The sequence below is a fragment of the Papaver somniferum genome, chromosome 6, assembly GCF_003573695.1.
Source record: "Papaver somniferum cultivar HN1 chromosome 6, ASM357369v1, whole genome shotgun sequence".
NCBI classification, from domain to species: Eukaryota; Viridiplantae; Streptophyta; class Magnoliopsida; order Ranunculales; family Papaveraceae; genus Papaver; species Papaver somniferum.
In genome coordinates this window covers 150,648,573-150,668,799 of record NC_039363.1, presented here as the reverse complement: position 1 = coordinate 150,668,799, position 20,227 = coordinate 150,648,573, and the positions used below count along the sequence as shown (strand labels likewise).

The 20,227-nt window shown below is 36.2% G+C and overlaps 2 long non-coding RNA genes across 2 annotated transcripts; one reads left to right on the top strand and one right to left on the bottom strand.

The window, feature by feature from the left end:
- Positions 1–2,482: 2,482 nt before the first annotated feature.
- On the bottom strand, positions 2,483–3,289 carry LOC113291939. The gene is made up of 3 exons (XR_003331652.1): positions 3,243–3,289; positions 2,677–2,751; positions 2,483–2,546 (listed from the first exon to the last, which is right to left on the bottom strand). It is a non-coding gene; the product is annotated as an uncharacterized LOC113291939 (long non-coding RNA).
- Positions 3,290–9,902: 6,613 nt separating this feature from the next.
- LOC113286305 lies at positions 9,903–10,712 on the top strand. Its single transcript, XR_003329214.1, has 3 exons — positions 9,903–9,949; positions 10,444–10,518; positions 10,649–10,712. It is a non-coding gene; the product is annotated as an uncharacterized LOC113286305 (long non-coding RNA).
- Positions 10,713–20,227: the final 9,515 nt, after the last annotated feature.

The following is a 20,227-nucleotide window of genomic DNA, read 5'->3' as shown; positions in this document are numbered from 1 at the left end:
TCGAAGTTACACGTGCATCTGTCTAATGTAAGTCAGAGTTACACATGCATATATCATGTGTAATTAACAGCTGCACATGCTTATGACTCGTGTACCCGACATGTACACTATGTTAAAATCACTAATCAAAAAAGGCTACAACTATTCAGAAATTATTGTCATAAAAATATTTAAGTTGTCATAGGCTAAACATTCCAGAAAACAAAACATGTGTAATCAGCTGGTATACTACAAAACGCATGTGTAATTGGGAGTTACACATGCATATGGCATGTGTAACTTGGAGTTACATATGCATATGGTATGTGTAATTGTGAGTTACACATCCACCCGTAATAGTTCGAAATATTGAAATATATGATGGAATTCAGCAATTACCCGTTCAAACAAGAAATCGTTTTTTGCTGGAGCGTCACCTGCACAAAAACAAGGGGAAACAAATAAAAATCTTGATTCAGTGCAGAAAACATAAAGCCTATACTGAATAATCTGGTGGTCAGCTTTACAGGTCTCATTTTTTCTCTAAATATGTGGGGTAAAAGTTAACAAGAAAAAAAAAACTTTTCAAGGTCTGGATAATTAAGCACACAAGAGATTGTATCCACCATAATACGGTACCTTTTAAGTCATTGAAGTGGAACCATAAGCCATTACCCTGTAGAATTTAGAAAACAATGACAGAAATCATCAAATTGCAAATGAACAATCATCAAATTATTATCATTGAATGCAATAGCTTACTGAGGTCCTCCATGTTTGGAATAGTAGCTGAAACAGCAATGAACCGAACATGAGCCAGAGCACCTGATTCCATTTTGGGGATGTGAGCAAGCATTTTAAAAGAAGTAAAAACAGCTAAAAAACTGGAAAAAGTTCATACACAAGCAAACTGTACTACAAGTAATTGGCAGTATAACTCAAGCATATGTAACTAGCATTCAATTAACTACAAAAAGTATATAACGAAGGCATATGGAGGCGGTCAAACTTCAAAATCCGTTACCAATTAGAATATGTAACTAGCAGTTACACATCCAATTGGCATGTATACATCGCAGTTACACATCCAATTGGCATGTGTAACTAGTAGCTGCATACCCAATTAGCTTGCATACTTTGAGTTACACATGCATATGTCATGTGTAACTTGGAGTTACACATGCACCCGTAATAGTTCGAAATATGGAAATATATGTGTAATTGTGAGTTACACAAAAATCAAGCTTCAACAGCAATAAATGAATTTAATGCTCTAACCAAGTGTATTAGAGAGGGAATACAAACCTCAAGAGCCTTTGATGAGCAGAATGGACACCTTCTTGTTGATATTTTTACACATTAATAAGGGAATATCAACAAGTGTATTAGAAAGTTATATTTTTACACAATAACAATATACTTCTTGCATACGTACTATGAGTATCTCAGTATCCAGCTTCTCAACAGATTGCTTTGCATGGTGATGTCCGAAATGCTGCTCATCCTGCTGCCTTACTAGATTGCACCTGAACTTTGTAACTGCAACCTAAGCATACATCTAATATCACCACCAAGTTCATTCTGCAGCTTCAATTGCAGCAGCAATGTTAAAGTAATATGTCGATTGAAACTATTTCAATCAACTAATAACGGATAGTTTCATATTAGGTTACATATGCATATCCCAACAAATTAGCATAGTTACACATCTATTTTGCATGTGTAACTAATATATACACATCAATTTAGCTTGTGTAACTAGAAGTTACACATCTATTAGCATGGTGTAACTACTAGTTTACACATCCATAGTCTACCAATACTATGCTGGTAAAAAAGCCTTACACTGTGAAGTGGGAAACCTGGTAAAAGTTCATACACAAGAAAACTGTACTACATGTAATCGGCAGTTACACATTCATATATCATGTGTAATTCGCAGTTACATATATAAGCATATGTAATAGGAAGTTACACATGCATATGGCATGTGTAAGCCGCAGTTACACTTCGGTGTTTTTTAAAGCCATCTTACCATTGGGAGAATAGATACTGAGATGAATTGGATCGGTAGAGATAGATTTGGAGCGTCATGTCCCTTTATTTGTTTCATCTGTGATCTCCTATCTCAGAGCAGCTACATAAATATAACAGATAAGCATGTTAGATGAAATTTATCAAATTGGGTCAGTTGTACAAATTATACTTAAATTTCAGAGAATCAAATGCTTAACGAGGACACCTTTGTATATCAAACAACAAAATTAGTTACAATGATGACCAAAATTTGCAGAGTAACCAAAACAGACCTAGGACCACGTAAAAAACAGATTAAACATACTTCCAACATTTGCAGAGTAACCAAAACATTTGCAGCATGACATCGGAAAATGAAGTACCTAACAACCAAATAACTAAGACACAACCAGTGAGAAACAACCAAAAAATTTACCTCAAGAGCAAAACATTGGCAGCATGGCATCTGAAATGAAGTACCTATACATCTTTATCAGTTGACTTCTACTTCTCAGCACTGCTTTCTTTCATATATGTCAACACATATGAGCCTGGTGATAAGGATGAATCAGAGCTTTCTAATTTCTCAGAAAAGTACAACAATTGAGCAATCAAACTCTTTTGTGATTCAAGAGTGTTTTCTGTTGTTTCATCTATAGCCACTTGGATAAACAAACTAACCAATGAAGCAGTTCTCATTCAATTTATCAATTCTGATATCACCAGTGCCTCCTCATCCTCCTAAAGAACCCCTACCTGCACCACCAACATCACCAGACCAGTTCATATGAGTGGATGAAAAATCAAATCAAATCTATGGGTAACAGAGACAATGATTCTTTGATACTGAATCTCAAAACATTATTTTAGATCGTAGCTACAAATTAAGATTTACGACGAATAGATATGGATTTTTTGTTCAAGTTTTTTCAAAAAATCTAAATCAAAACAACCAGAGTGAGTAGAAAATTGTAGATCTATGCTTCGATTTCAATTAGGATAGGTTAATTAAAAAAAAATGAAGATATAGGTTCTGAAAACCCTAAAATCCTTAAGAGAAGATGATACTTATACGCAAAATCATGCTCATCTTTCCCATGATTAAGGATCTAAACTCTAATTACGGATCAGATAATGAAATCGAGATTAGTTTTCATTTTTTTTCAAAATCATTAAAATCAAACCACAAGAAATTTGATTTCAACTCGAAATCGATTAATGAAAGCTTTAAAGGAAGATTAACTTACCTTTCAATTCGTTTTTCCTGATGTTTCTCTTCGATTTCTTTGGTTAATTATCAGACTAAACAAATCATCTGCATCTTCCGTAAGATCTATCTTTTGATCAGATTCAATCGATCTTTGACATAAATGAAACTACAGAGGAATAAAAGGAGAAGATGCAATCAATCGTTGTTGTTGCAGTCGAAGATTTGATGAAGATGAAGAAGATTTGATGCAGTCGAAAATGAATCTCAGGAACCCTAGAAACCATTGTTCTACAACAGAGAGAGATAAAGATGAAAGAGAAAGAGAATAGAGAAATGAAAAGAAGCTTCTGGGATTGTCTTGTATAAATACTAAAGGGCAATGTTGCCATTATTAAAGTTCGGAATAATTAATTATGGGCCTGATCTAAAGATAATTTGATTTTTCGGGCCTAGTAATATCATTTTATGAAAGTGTGGAGTTGAGGGTGGAGGATCCATTTTGTGGGGCTTCTATATGTTTGAACCCATATAGTAGGGGGTTCTAGTATTTTTCACTTTCCAATATCTTTTTGCAACTGTTATATAGGCATGGATCCGCATAGCGTACATCTTCCAATGAAACGGCCTCTCTAGATAATTGCTTGAAAAAAACACGATCAAATGTAATGCCTACTTGCACTTTATACATCAAAGATAAAGCAATCACTCGACCACAGAAGGTAAAATACTTAAGTCTTCGTTGATCTAGAGTAACTGTAAATAATAGATATAACAGAATTAGAGAGGATATAAAATATTACTCCCTCCGTTTCAAAAAGAAAGACTTATTTGATTTGCACAAAAATTAAAAAAAATAATCATTGTAGCCATTTTTCATATTTTTTTCAAATATATTCTTGGCCCCACTCATTTAATATTACAGAAAAGATGGAGAGATAAGTGGTCCCCTTTCCATGTTAAGAGGAAAAAAAATGGTCCCTTCACGAGTAGACTAGTAAAATCACAACATTCGACTCTCTATATATGAAAACAAGTCTATTTTTTGACATATTCAATTAAAAAAACAATCCTATTTTTTAGAAATGGGAGGGAGTACGTAAAACAGTGCACAAAAAGATTTGAAATCTTACCCGGATTAGGAAAGAACCTTCGACGGTCACTTGGGCATGCTAGAAAGAGGGAATTATCTGGATGGAATAATTCTTGACATACCAGGAAAAGCCACTCCCGTAGGACACCAGGGCCTGAAGCTACCTCATGTTCGAATTCCACCTCAAGGCAACTACGTAATAACTTCGGGCTTGCATGAGCTATTTGCTCAGATGATGCTCTCAATAACTCTGACCTGTCAATTAGGATTCTGTGCCGTTTCTCAGTATCAAAGTTCACCCTAGGGAACATTCTCGTAACCAGCCATCTTCTAAATCTAGCGTCTATCAAATTCCTGTACTCGAGAATCCATTGGTGTTCACCACTTCTCTTGGAGTATATTATGAGCATTGCCATCGCCAATTGATAGTCTCGCACATGTTCTGATATTTGTATATCTTTCTCTCGTTATAGTTTAGAAATGTAGTTCACTTCTTTCATAATCGAGAGATAATATAACCATCTAGGATTAAAACTGCACTTCAGTTCTGCATGACAAATTGCAAGCTGTAAATTAAGAAGGCAACCGTCGAGACTGCGGTTTAACCTAGATGTTGTAAGATAGAAAGATTCAATATATGCTGAAGAAGAAAGCTGCTCGTCGGAGTTCACTGGTATTGAATGTCCCTCAGACTTGATATGATACTCAATTTCCTTCCGTAGATGGAGTGAAAACAAAGTGAATTCACGTAGATTGTTCTCAAAACTTAATCTAAAAGAATTAGGCAGTTCTAACGACAAAGGTGACTCCTCGATGAACTTCAAATCCGCACACAGTTTATCTGCCAACTCGGTAACAAATGGGTTCAAGTCGGCCATTGACTGATGCGGTTCTTCACCATAGAGATACTTTTTCTTATTTCTGTATCCAATTGATTTAAGTAATAATCTGTAGGTGTTTCGACAAGACCGGTATAAGGGAAGTTCAGTACCACCGTCAGGTGGACGAAGATGCATACAAAAGTCACCCACTGTGCGAGCACAATAATTTCTGATGTTTTTAGGTAAGAAATTAATATTTGGAGTGAGAAAAACCTTGATGGATTCCTCACCTGCTTCTCTTTTAGCTTTGATAGGTGATTCTAACAACGACGCTAAATCTTGACTCACATGAGATAGCCAAAACTGCTGGAAATACTTCATAGCTTTATGCTCATCATCCCTAGGAATCATACTCATGAAATCCTTAACCCGTTCGATAATAACTCTTGAGGACAATTCATCAGTATCATCACGCCTACATAATGGACGTATAGAGGATATCAACTTTTGAACAGCTCGGTCTTTACTGGTGAACAACAGACTCAGACGAAAAAATAAACTTTCACCTATAATATTTGCTAAAACCTTTTGAAAGCTACTGTTTTCCATGTTTAGAAAACACTAAAAAGGAAAAAAAGTTTTAGAATTGTGCTAGCCGAAGTTCTGAAGTTGGTTACTCAAATCTGCCTACTTTATTGGAAAAAGATCTTCCTCCTTGGTATATATATATAAATAAAGAGGATTTCTCGTTGCAACAGGATTATGAATTTTTTTTTTTTGTATGGCCCTTTAAATTTTGTGTATTTACTTGCACATAATTTTAGAATTGTACTGAAAATTGGAATCCTACTAAGAAATAGTTAAATAGCAAAAATTAAATTAGTTGTGGATACTACCATATTTTTGTTTTTTCTAAGAAAAGGTAAATAATCCCGCAAAAAAATAAATGAAAAAAAAAACTCCTTTTCATCTCATTTTACGAATCCTCAAATAACCTATAGATTTTCTTTAATCTAATTCCATTTCTTTTGTTTGCTAATTAGAAAGGTAAGGACTTTGTGTATATGATCCATCTCTAAGGTATTTTTGTTGTTCTGTATCAAAATTTGATCGTGAGATTGAGTTCTTTTTTTTCTTATTAGAGAGGTTGTGGGCGTTACGGCTAGGTAATGCTGAGCCAAGAGTTGACGAACCCTGTTTCTACCCCTTTCCACTAAAATCATCAAAACTATCTAAATTCTTTTAATTTTCTTATATTTTTTATTTAGTCTACCTAATATTTTGGATTTAGTTCACTAAAGCCCACATATTTATATGAATTTTTAACTTTTCTCCCTGGTCATTAGGCTTGCCGAAGAACCAACCTAGCCATTGAAGGATCAGTTAGTGAAGGAGTAGATAAAAGAACGTAGATAATTATTACAAGGTGAGTTCTCTTATAAGGGCAACTCTTATAGTGTGGAGCTAAAACCATCCATAACTTAATGACTCCATATATTTGTGGACCCTCTGGAATTTGTGGAGTTGGAACCCACTATGGGAAAACCAAAATGAGTCTCCATCCGACTACTCACGGTCCGGATACCCATCCGGCTTGTTAGTGTCCGGACCATAATTTTTCCTTATCCGGTCACTTGATGACCGGATGACCTTTCTTTTTTAATTTAAATTAAAAAAACTCAAAGAAAACTCGACATCCTTCCCGTAAAAAAAATGGTTCTTCTTCCCGTCTGTGTTTCTCCTTCTCTGGTTTATCTTCAGTTTCATTCATTTCCTTCTCTGATTCATCTTGGTTTACTGTTTCTTAGGGAAAACAAGTTCGAAATCCTCTCTAATTCTTCATAGAAGACGATGTCATCAGGTATGTCAGGGTGTTAAATTTTTAGGTATTTGATGATCATGGAGATATAAGAGCATGATTTAGTGTTGCTAATATGGAGCTCCGAGATTTGGAACAAGACTATTCTCTGTTAAACTGTTTTCTTATTATTCTTGCTCAAGTTGTTACAGGTGATATCACTGCCTTTTATAGGCTATATAACCGACTACTACACACTCTAGTTTTCTCTAGAGTTCTCTGATCTTTATCTCCAACTCTATCTAGCCTTTTCTTAGGATAAACACAAGTTACAACGACATTACTTTCTCTTGATTATTCTGGATATTTCTGAACTCTAGCTAACTTTAGACTTCTCTAATCCTTGTTCACATTAGTTCACACTAACTTTTTCGATACTTCTAAGTTGTATGAATTTATCTCGACAACCCTCGACTGTTCTAGGCATTACAAATTATGTTCCAACACTCCCCCTTAATTTATAATAGCTTTGGTGCTTTGCTTTTGTTCTTCATCCAATCTCCCTTTGCTGCTCTTAGCTTCTTGTGCTCGCATCATAGTTTCTTCGAAATTTTTCGCCATTATGCGTCTCCATATCTCCATTGGTCTTCTCTGGTTCTTCTTCTTACTAGCTTAGTAGTCTGCTAGCATTTGTTTTTTTTTTCAATGAACATATGTCCACCGTCCCTGCCATTTTGAAGCTTGATCCTTGCAGATTCAGAGGCTCCCTGCGGTTGTTTTTTTCATGTCAGGTTTTTATGAAACTTGACCACTTAGATGGTTCAGAGGTTCCCCCTTTACCCAACAATTTTTTTTCTTTTCATCACGAGTAGAGATTAGTATCTCGTGACAAGCATGACACTCCTGCCATATTTTTTCTTTATTTGTTTACTTTTTTCATGGAGACGTTTTTGATTTTCAAAACTTCTGTAACTCTTATTAGTAAAACCACGAGCAATTTTTTTTCTCTCTTTTTTCCTTCTTTTTTCTTTGTCAGCAACCTTTTCCTTTTGTCTTCGTCTTCATCTTTCTCTCTACTTAGATTTGGGTGAGATTTCTGTTGGGGGCAGCAACTTCTAATCTTGATTTTTTTATCTTCTTAGACTCCATCCTTTTTTTTTCCTTCTCTTCACAGCGGAAACTTTAACGCATCGAGACGAGCTCTAATACCATGTTAAATTTTTAGGTATTTGATGATCATGGAGATATATGAGCATGATTTAGTGTTGCTCATATAGAGCTCCTATATTTGGAACAAGACTATTCTCTGTTAAACTGTTTTCTTATTATTCTTGCTCAAGTTGTTACAGGTGATATCACTGCCTTTTTATAGGCTATATAACCGACTACTACATACTCTAGTTTTCTCTAGAGTTCTCTGATCTTTATCTCCAACTCTATCTAGCTTTTTCTTAGGATAAACACAAGTTATAACAACATTACTTTCTCTTGATTATTCTAGATATTTCTGAAATCTAGCTAGCTTTAGACTCTCTAAACCTTGTTCACATTAGTTCACACTAACTTTGCCGACACTTCTAAATTCAATGAATTTATCTCGGCAACCCTCGACTGTTCTAGGTATTACAAATTATGTTTCAACACAGGGTTACTCAAAAAACTGAAATATCAATTTAGAAATCTATTGATTGATCGGTGTTGTTTAACTCAGAAATCAATTGGTTTTTTGTGTTCTAAAACTAGTATTTGATGATTTTATATTGTTTGATAACTAGGGTTTACATCCATACACTATGATTGATTGGTCATCTATGATTTTTTTAGTAGATTTGAATGCAATTGGTGAGAAATTAACATGCATGTTAACTGTTTGATGAAATTCCTCATAGAAATATAGTTTATTCCACATGCATGATGACTTTCAAATTTTCAATGTGATTTTGTTGTTGGCTTGTATGTGTTGTTTAATGACTTTCACCAATCGTTAAATTTCTACTAAACCCTATAGTTGCTTTTAGTTTTGTTACTGTTTCTTTACATATAGTTTTTGTTTGAAAATGCTTTAGAATAAAATCGTTAAAGTTCTGATGTTTCTAAATAGAGAGTATGAATAGTTTCCATCATCGTGTTTCGGCAATGGACTCACCACTATCACATATATGTAAGAAAAATAGTACTAGGAAAGTGATAAGATTAGAGGTGGATGGTCTGAAATGAAAGATTTGTATGACATTGTGTCCCAACATAAACAATGTAAAGGAGTCATTGATAAATGTGGTTGGCAAAGATTGTTTAAAATAGATGCCCCGTTTTGGGTCAAGAAGCTTGCGGATACAATTGTTGAGCGGTGGTGGGAGTCCACCAATCCATTTCATTTTCCGGAGTTTGAAATAGGTCTCACAACACATGATTTTACTTCACTGACCGGTAATTTGGTGGGAAGAGGGAGTAATCCTTTGTTTATACTATGGGAAGACGATGGAAAAGAAGATTGTTTAATAACGGCAAGAGATTATTTAAGTAGTGAAAAATACTAGAACTCCCTACTATATGGGTTCAAACATATAGAAGCCCCACAAAATGGATCCTCCACCCTCAACTCCACACTTTCATAAAATGATATTACTAGGCCCGAAAAATCAAATTATCTTTAGATCAGGCCCATAATTAATTATTCCGAACTTTAATAATGGCAACATTGCCCTTTAGTATTTATACAAGGGAATCCCAGAAGCTTCTTTTCATTTCTCTATTCTCTTTCATCTTTATCTCTCTCTGTTGTAGAACAATGGTTTCTAGGGTTCCTGAGATTCATTTTCGACTGCATCAAATCTTCTTCGTCTTCATCAAATCTTCGACTGCAACAACAACGATTGATTGCATCTTCTCCTTTTATGCCTCTGTAGTTTCATTTATGTCAAAGATCGATTGAATCTGATCAAAAGATAGATCTTACGGAAGATGCAGATGATTTGTTTAGTCTGATAATTAACCAAAGAAATCGAAGAGAAACATCAGGAAAAACGAATTGAAAGGTAAGTTAATCTTCCTTTAAAGCTTTCATTAATCGATTTCGAGTTGAAATCAAATTTCTCATGGTTTGATTTTAATGATTTTGAAAAAAAAAATGAAAATTAATCTCGATTTCATTATCTGATCCTTAATTAGAGTTTAGATCCTTAATCATGGGAAAGATGAGCATGATTTTGCATATAAGTATCATCTTCTCTTAAGGATTTTAGGGTTTTCAGAACCTATATCTTCAGATTTTTTTTAATTAACCTATCCTAATTGAAATCGAAGCATAGATCTACAATTTTCTACTCACTCTGGTTGTTTTGATTTAGATTTTTTGAAAAAACTTGAACAAAAAATCCATATCTATTCGTCGTAAATCTTAATTTGTAGCTACGATCTAAAATAATGTTTTGAGATTCAGTATCAAAGAATCATTGTCTCTGTTACCCATAGATTTGATTTGATTTTTCATCCACTCATATGAACTGGTCTGGTGATGTTGGTGGTGCAGGTAGGGGTTCTTTAGGAGGATGAGGAGGCACTGGTGATATCAGAATTGATAAATTGAATGAGAACTGCTTCATTGGTTAGTTTGTTTATCCAAGTGGCTATAGATGAAACAACATAAAACACTTTTGAATCACAAAAGAGTTTGATTGCTCAATTGTTGTACTTTTCTGATAAATTAGAAAGCTCTGATTCATCCTTATCACCAGGCTCATATGTGTTGACATATATGAAAGAAAGCAGTGCTGAGAAGTAGAAGTCAACTGATAAAGATGATTATAGGTACTTCATTTCAGATGCCATGCTGCCAATGTTTTGCTCTTGAGGTAAATTTTTTGGTTGTTTCTCACTGGTTGTGTCTTAGTTATTTGGTTGTTAGGTACTTCATTTTCCGATGTCATGCTGCAAATGTTTTGGTTACTCTGCAAATGTTGGAAGTATGTTTAATCTGTTTTTTACGTGGTCCTAGGTCTGTTTTGGTTACTCTGCAAATTTTGGTCATCATTGTAACTAATTTTGTTGTTTGATATACAAAGGTGTCCTCGTTAAGCATTTGATTCTCTGAAATTTAAGTATAATTTGTACAACTGACCCAATCTGATAAATTTCATCTAACATGCTTATCTGTTATATTTATGTAGCTGCTCTGAGATAGGAGATCACAGATGAAACAAATAAAGGGACATGACGCTCCAAATCTATCTCTACCGATCCAATTCATCTCAGTATCTATTCTCCCAATGGTAAGATGGCTTTAAAAAACACCGAAGTGTAACTGCGGCTTACACATGCCATATGCATGTGTAACTTCCTATTACATATGCTTATGACATATGTAACTGCGAATTACACATGATATATGAATGTGTAACTGCCGATTACATGTAGTAAAGTTTTCTTGTGTATGAACTTTTACCAGGTTTCCCACTTCACAGTGTAAGGCTTTTTTACCAGCATAGTATTGGTAGACTATGGATGTGTAACTAGTAGTTACACATGCTAATTAGATGTGTAACTTCTAGTTACACAAGCTAAATTGATGTGTATATATTAGTTACACATGCAAAATAGATGTGTAACTATACTAATTTGATGGGATATGCATATGTAACCTAATATGAAACTTCTATCCGTTATTAGTTGATTGAAATAGTTTCAGTCGACATATTACTTTAACATTGCTGCTGCAATTGAAGCTGCAGAATGAACTTGGTGGTGATATTAGATGTATGCTTAGGTTGCAGTTACAAAGTTCTGGTGCAATCTAGTAAGGCAGCAGGATGAGCAGCATTTCAGACATCACCATGCAAAGCAATCTGTTGAGAAGCTGGATACTGAGATACTCATAGTACGTATGCAAGAAGTATATTGTTATTGTGTAAAAATATAACTTTCTAATACACTTGTTGATATTCCCTTATTAATGTGTAAAAATATCAACAAGAAGGTGTCCATTCTGCTCATCAAAGGCTCTTGAGGTTTGTATTCCCTCTCTAATACACTTGGTTAGAGCATTAAATTCATTTATTGTTGTTGAAGCTTGATTTTTGTGTAACTCACAAGTACACATATATTTCCATATTTCGAACTATTACGGGTGCATGTGTAACTCCAAGTTACACATGACATATGCATGTGTAACTCAAAGTATGCAAGCTAATTGGGTATGCATCTACTAGTTACACATGCCAATTGGATGTGTAACTGCGATGTATACATGCCAATTGGATGTGTAACTGCTAGTTACATATTCTAATTGGTAACGGATTTTGAAGTTTGACCGCCTCCATATGCCTTCGTTATATACTTTTTGTAGTTAATTGAATGCTAGTTACATATGCTTGAGTTATACTGCCAATTACTTGTAGTACAGTTTGCTTGTGTATGAACTTTTTCCAGTTTTTTAGCTGTTTTTACTTCTTTTAAAATGCTTGCTCACATCCCCAAAATGGAATCAGGTGCTCTGGCTCATGTTCGGTTCATTGCTGTTTCAGCTACTATTCCAAACATGTAGGACCTCAGTAAGCTATTGCATTCAATGATAATAATTTGATGATTGTTCATTTGCAATTTGATGATTTCTGTCATTGTTTTCTAAATTCTACAGGGTAATGGCTTATGGTTCCACTTCAATGACTTAAAAGGTACCGTATTATGGTGGATACAATCTCTTGTATGCTTAATTATCCAGACCTTGAAAAGTTTTTTTTTTTCTTGTTAACTTTTACCCCACATATTTAGAGAAAAAATGAGACCTGTAAAGCTGACCACCAGATTATTCAGTATAGGCTTTATGTTTTCTGCACTGAATCAAGATTTTTATTTGTTTCCCCTTGTTTTTGTGCAGGTGACGCTCCAGCAAAAAACGATTTCTTGTTTGAACGGGTAATTGCTGAATTCCATCATATATTTCAATATTTCGAACTATTACGGGTGGATGTGTAACTCACAATTACACATACCATATGCATATGTAACTCCAAGTTACACATGCCATATGCATGTGTAACTCCCAATTACACATGCGTTTTGTAGTATACCAGCTGATTACACATGTTTTGTTTTCTGGAATGTTTAGCCTATGACAACTTAAATATTTTTATGACAATAATTTCTGAATAGTTGTAGCCTTTTTTGATTAGTGATTTTAACATAGTGTACATGTCGGCTACACGAGTCATAAGCATGTGCAGCTGTTAGTTACACATGCTAATTAAATATGTAACTTCTAGGTACACAAGCCAAATGAATGTGTATCTACTAGTTACACATGCAAATTAGATGTGTAACTTATAGTTACACATCTAATTTGATGGGATATGCATATGTAACCTAATGATGAAACTTCTATCTGTTATAATGGTTATATTTATGAAATTGAGGAAAGAACATCAAGTCCTAGTAGTAGGGAGTAGTAGTGGATGCAGATTAGACTAATTAGATGCAGGTTATACTTATAGTTACACATGCTAATTAGATGTGTAACTTCTAGTTACACATGATGATTGTATGTGAAACTTATGCTAATATGCATGTGTAACTATTGTTTACATATGACATATGCATGTGTAACTACTGATTACACATGCATTTTGTTTTCCTGGGTTCATATCTATACCCTGCTGAATCAGTTGTGTGATCATTTTTTGTGATATTAATGTGCTAGCACAAGGTTCTCAGGTGTTTGTATTATTCTGCCAGTATAATTACTGTCTGAAGCTTTACTTTCTGTTGCTTAAAATGTCCGTCGTCATCGATAATATGAAAATGGCTTAGGTACATCTAGACTAGCGTTGTAAAACGTCTTTCTGTTAATACAGTGCTAACAATGTCTTTCTGCTGAAGCAGTCGTATCTTAATTAAGAGCTTCTCATTCACTTGCAAGGTTAACTGTATTATTTATGACTGGTAATTGCTTGATAGTCACCTCTCGTTTTTGCTCGTGTTATTCATTTAGAGATGGATTTGCTGATTTTATGTTGACATATCCAAGTCTGATGCATGTGTAACTCCTAATTACATAATTCAGATGCATGTGTATCTGCAAGTTACACATGCTAATTAGATGTGTAACTTTTACTTACACATACTGATTTTGGGTACACATACCAATATGCATATGTAACTCCTAGTTACACTAGTCATATGCATGTATAACTTCTAGCTACACTAGCCAGATGAATGTGTATCTCCTAGTTACAAATGTTATATGCATGTGTAACTCTCAGTTACACAATTCAGATGCATATGTAACCGCTAGCTACACTAGTCAAATGCTTGTGAAACTGAAATATACATTGTTTTATGTACTGTTCATTTTAATCGTATAAATACTGATTGCTTGTTGTTATATTTCAGGTTTTAGATAACTTCATAAAAGATAATTGCTTAAACGTGGTAATGGTCTCGCTGGAACTGGAGTGACGCTGAATACACAAGTCAGATGCATGTGTAACTCTCAGTTACACTAGATAGACACATATTTAACTCTCAATTACACTAAACAGATGTGTGTGTAACTTCTAGTTACACATGCTAAGAAATTATTGTAAATGAATATTAAAGTAATAACTGTATTTTTTTTTTTTGTGTGTGTTTTTTTTTATGTCTATTTTTTTTGCATATATATACAAGTGTAACTTTGCATTACACATATCATAAGGATGTGTAACTTCTGGTTACACATGCCATATGCATGTGTAACTTCTGTTTACACCTTCGCACTGTATTTTAATAATTTCGGGCCTAGATTTAATAATCTTGGGCCTAGATTTAAATTTTATTTAATTATGGGCTTGACAATATGCATAAGGGTATCAAAGTCTTTTAAAAACTCGGGGCCTAGATTTAAACTTTTTTTAATTAAGGGCCTCATATTATGGGTTATCCGTGGGTTGGGCCTGAGCCTAATTTCCCCGTAAGTAATGTGATTGTAAATGCTACATAGTATGACGATTATAACGAAGATTACTTTAAGTTTGTAAGCTTCTTCATGTGGAAATGCTTTACGATAGATTCTTGTGTACTTGATCCGTGCTTGGTGAGTCTACAATTGAAATTTGTGGAGTCAAAATTCAATAACACAAGATAAAAAAATCTTCAAATCCTACACAATATGAGAAATTGGCACTTAAAATTGAATTGAAATTACACTAAAAAGTTTAATTGAGTAACAAGAGTCTTACCAATTCTTCGGTGCCCAACCGCTACCTTTCTTTCGAAAAACCTTTCCAATGAGAGAAACAAAATTAAGGGTTTCTTTCTTTATAACCAATTACGTTTTACGGATTTTTCGTTTTTTCATTGAAATAAGGTATGATCTTCCCCAATAATTTTCCTTTTCTTTGTTGAACTCCAACAGCACCATCACCTCCAAAATTAATATATACTGTAACAAGTGGTAGATCTTCTTCTAAAATATAATTTGGAGATCTCATCTGAAGTAGATTGGTAGAAGAATGGCTAGAATGGATTGAGAGAGAAATGTGTAGAACACAAAGCTAAAAGACCGCCTTTTATAGCAAATAATCCGACCGTTGAACGGTCTTTTTTTTTTAATTTTTTTGAATACTCATCCGGTCACTAAGTGACCGGGTAGAAAACCCAAGTAATTCCATCCGGTGACTAAGTGACCAGATGACAAAAAAAAAACATATCCGAACACTTAGTGTCCGGATGACTTATCCGGTCATTCAGCGACCGGATGGACTACTCCACATCCTATTCCGTACATCAGTGGAGTACCATCAGGACTTCAGAAAGACCTAAATTCTACCCACAATGGCAATTTTTAACCATAAAAAGTGGATGATCAGAAATATATGGATTTATTTTTACTCCATAGGATTTTTCCTAATGCCATGGTAAAAAAAAAAACCGGTCATCATTTTTTTTTTGAACAGAGAAACTATAGTATTAAACATAACTTAATTTTACATCATTATCTATGTGAGATATTAATATTTCAGGTGGATGTAACCACCATTCTCCATATAGATTCTGTTTTCTCGCAGCTTTTGTCAAGGCATCGACAACTTTATTACAAAATCTATAAACAAACTGACAAGACCAAACACAGTTAATTTTACATTGAGTTACACATTTTTCGCAGAATTGCTACACTCTCCTAAGGAGGAAGAGAAGAGTTGTTCTTTAAATAAGAGCTTATATTAAGATTGTCAGTCTCAAAAATCACCTGAGTCCAACCATAAGTAGTTTCCATTTCCATAGCTTTTGTTAGAGCATTGCTCGGTCGACCTCGCATGCATTTCTATCTCAAGCATGTTTGTCAATGCTAGTGATCAAAACTATAAGTCTTGATTTCTAGTCTATTATAGCTAAGTCTCGGACTAGGATAGAAAAGTGTAGTTGAGCTCAAGGACTTCATGGCGATTCATCATACAAGAAGAAGAACTACTCAAGGAACCGGTGGAACTTCTCGACAAAAAGGTATGTGAAGACTTGAACTTATCTGTCACTCAAAAGTCTATCTACTCTATCTCCTACTCTTTGAGACAAGAAGTCGTATGCTATATATATAGACTTGGATTATACACATTTGGTATTTCGAGCCGAGTATACCTCGCCTATCTATATCTCGAAATATGTGTTGGTAATATTTTCTCTTAGATCAAGTTTATCTTTACCTAGTGACGAAAGTCATGATATGTTTCAATCACTTTGAAAATTGCTTTGACGAGAAATAGTGTAACAACCATATAACGTCCTCTAAGAATGTTTCAATGATTGAAATGAGAGTTTAGATTACATAATCAATGGTGGACATAAACATTGTTGTGGAAACACATTTATGTATAAGTACTATTCCTTGAACCAAAGTTTGCGAACTTTGTTGATCAAGAGAAACCGGAGAATGGCGTGAGCCAAGTCCGCGAACTCAGTCCGCGAACTGCCGAACTTCTCATCCCGAGAAATTCTATTGGAGTTGACGAACTAGCTTCGTTCGTGAACCCAGTCCGCGAACTGTTTGTGGGTGAAAACTGGGAAGGAGGAACTAGCCCTAATCACAGGAAGTACTCTTAGGGAGAAGGTAGATGGGTTCAAGTAATGGGGAATTAATAATGATCTTAAGAAGTGTACCCTCTTTTCCTTTTATAATGACCCTCTTATGGATAAACACCCATGAGATTATCATATTACTAAACTGCCATTTCCCTCTCCTTAAGTTAATATCAAACCCTAAAGGGCCTTTCTCTTTAATCCAAAGCCCAACTTCCTTAGTGTGTTCTTGTGGACTAGGGATTCCCATCTTAACGGGTTAGGCCTAGTCCCCAAGTCCCTTTATTCCCAAAAGGGGGACCTTGATAGATTAAGGGGAGGCTGTTCGTATGATTAATCATTTTCATGTATCAACATTAGTCCCCTGACTGTTTGACTGGTCAAAGACCATTTCAATAGTCGCACGTGTGCATTACGATTGCAAAGGGAAGTTATTGGGCGGTTTAAGTTCATGACTCTTGCAAGACGTCGGTTACTGATTTATTCAGTAACTGCTCCTCCTTTTACCCTCCTATAAATAGAGGGGACCTCGCCTCAGAATCTTCATCTTTTACCACCTTTCTTTCTCTCTCTTGTTCCTTATTTTGTTTATCATGTCCGACGGATCACCCTTCCGCGACCCTCCTCCTAGGCATGAGTTATACACATTAAAAGAATTCGTACACAATCCCAGTCTCAAAGACAAAATCATACCCCCCGCTGGGGATGATACGCTATTATTTTCCCCGCCGCCGATGTTTGCGTCGCGCGCATGCTTAATCCTCACCCATTTCCTTCGTTCAGGTTTGTAGAATGGCTTATTCTTCCTCATGACAACTCACCCACTGTGCCTTCTTTTGAGGATTCTCCTCGCTTGGCATTCCATAGGGGAGATTACACTTTTCCTACGATTGACCATCGTTCGTCCGCTGAATCGCATGACTCTTGGAAACCCTGGATTGACTACATCCGCTCAAATCCAAACCATTGGCTATCATTCGTTCTCTTTGTATAGAGGCGGCTTTGGAGTCTTCCAAGTTTAGGGATGTCCGGCGGGATTATGACAGCATCAATCGATTGTGCGCGCGCTGGGGAATCGATCCTCATACGTTTTTGTTTTCCTGGGGTGAAGCGACCCCGGTCTTAGAGGATGTAGTGGCACTGACCGGTTTGCCTGTTCACGGTTCCGTTGTTTATGATAGTTGTTGTCTTTATAAATCTCTGAATGACGAGGACAAGGAGCTTCAGGACCGGTTACTCAAGGCTAAGACAAAGTCCATGTCTTTTCAGTTTCCTGACGAGCTCAAAGCTGAAACCCCGGATGGAGTAAGAACCCCTGCGGATAAAGGTAAAAACAAAGTGACAGCGTCAAACCCGCATGATTCTCCTGGACATGTTTCGTCTTCCTCGAAACTCATGGCATATTCCATGAAAGTTGCTCGACAAAAGCCTTCTCCTGTTGAAGGGGCTGATGATGTAAATGAGGTGAAAGGCGGTCAAAAGCAGAATTCCGGACAGAGTCGATCTTATTTTTCATATTGTATCAAGTATTGGGATCCTTTGCAGTCTGGTCCTGGCAAGGGTGTTCCTCCTCGATAAGGGGATACGGACAGGGCGGAGCTGGATGCATTTCTACTCTTTTGGCTTTGTCATGATGTCTTTGAATATAGTCCCCGGGATACTATCAAAAATGAGCTAATCCCTATAGCGGTATTAATGTCTCGTGATGTGTCTTTCCTACTGGCCCCTATGTTTCTGGGTGGTTTGTATCATCATCTAGACTTGCTGGTTCGCGATACTCGTCGCGTGGATGGATCTCACACGGTTGAAACTTTCCTTCCTGCCAACTTTATTCAGGCATGGACTTGGGAGCGCTTCCCTAAGTATAGGCCTTCTCATTTGAATCCCTTGTCCCTTTCTCAGAAAGTATAAGTCGTTCGAAAAGACGGTTCCAAGCGTTTGGTGACAAAGACAGAGTGTCATCCCCGGATGGCTCTTTATCACAAGAAAGGTCATCACCCTAAGGAGAAGCTTAAGGATTTTATGGACAAGGGTGCGGAATTTAATCCCCTCACATATCAGGATGGTCGTACTAGTTCTCTCCACTATAACTTTGTTAGCCAAACCCCGCGAAGGATTTCTTCAGCAGAGATGCCTTCGGCGGATGAATTTGATATGCTCGTCTCTGTTTTACCTGGGCGTCTTCCTGGATTTTATGGTGGGAAATTTTCTTCCGAGTCGTACAACACTGTTCGTGTCGCACGATAATTAGGCTTTGATCAGGGAGTTCCCTTCGATGTTTTCCTTCCTTCTTCAATTGACGAGGACAAAGAGGTCCGGAAAATCTTTGATCGCTTCGTTTTCAAAACTAGGCTTCGAATGAGTGATCGCCAGTCCTTCTTTTATCTTAGTTATCCTCAACCCCGCCGCCAAGTCCATGTTACCAGGGAATGGCTTGGGTACCGTAATAGTGTTAGTCGAAATGTACTTAACCTACTTATAAAGGATCCCTATGCTCTCCTCCCTTTGACCGAGAAATATTTCAGGGAGATGCATGCCTCAGGTCGTGTGAAATTGAATGCTGAGGTTGCTAAGAAGTATAAGCTATCTTCTAGCAACAAAGGTCGCCTCTCTTGTTCAACCAGTTGGGACCCCCTTCCTGGTGACGAGCTTTCTCAAGGGGATGGGAAAGGTAGCGCTCTTCCCTCATCCAGTTCTAAGAAAAGGAGGCGTGTTCCTCCTATGAAGCCTTTGAAAATTCCTCCGGATGCGTCTCCTCCTCCTTCTAAGGTATTTCCTCACTCTTTGTGTAATTATATTTTTTTTTATCTAGTCATCTGCTTAGTTATTTTGGTTCGCCACATATTTCTATAATTCTCCGCCTATCGGCTGCAAACCTAGAGGTCTTATGTTTGAAGAATATATTAACCTGCCTATTGAGGAATGGAGGGATGAAAGACTTGCTAAGAAGATGAGACGAGATGCTGGTATATTACCCAATCGGCGATTTCCTTCTTCCCGGACCGCTAATGTTTCTCCTTCATTTTCTCCGCAGACTCCAAAAGTGGGGTCATCATCCGCCAATACTTTTATCGAACGTGTGGAGCGTCAACTTGGTAGAGCAGTTAGCCACAGCGGTCCTGAAATACTTTCTCCCCGTATTACTCTTCACTCTACTCGTCTTTTAGTTGTTCGAACAATTAAAGATCCCAATCATCCTCTTCACACTCCCTCCGATATGTTAGGTGATGGGGACGAGTCAGAATCGGATCATTCTATCAATGATTATT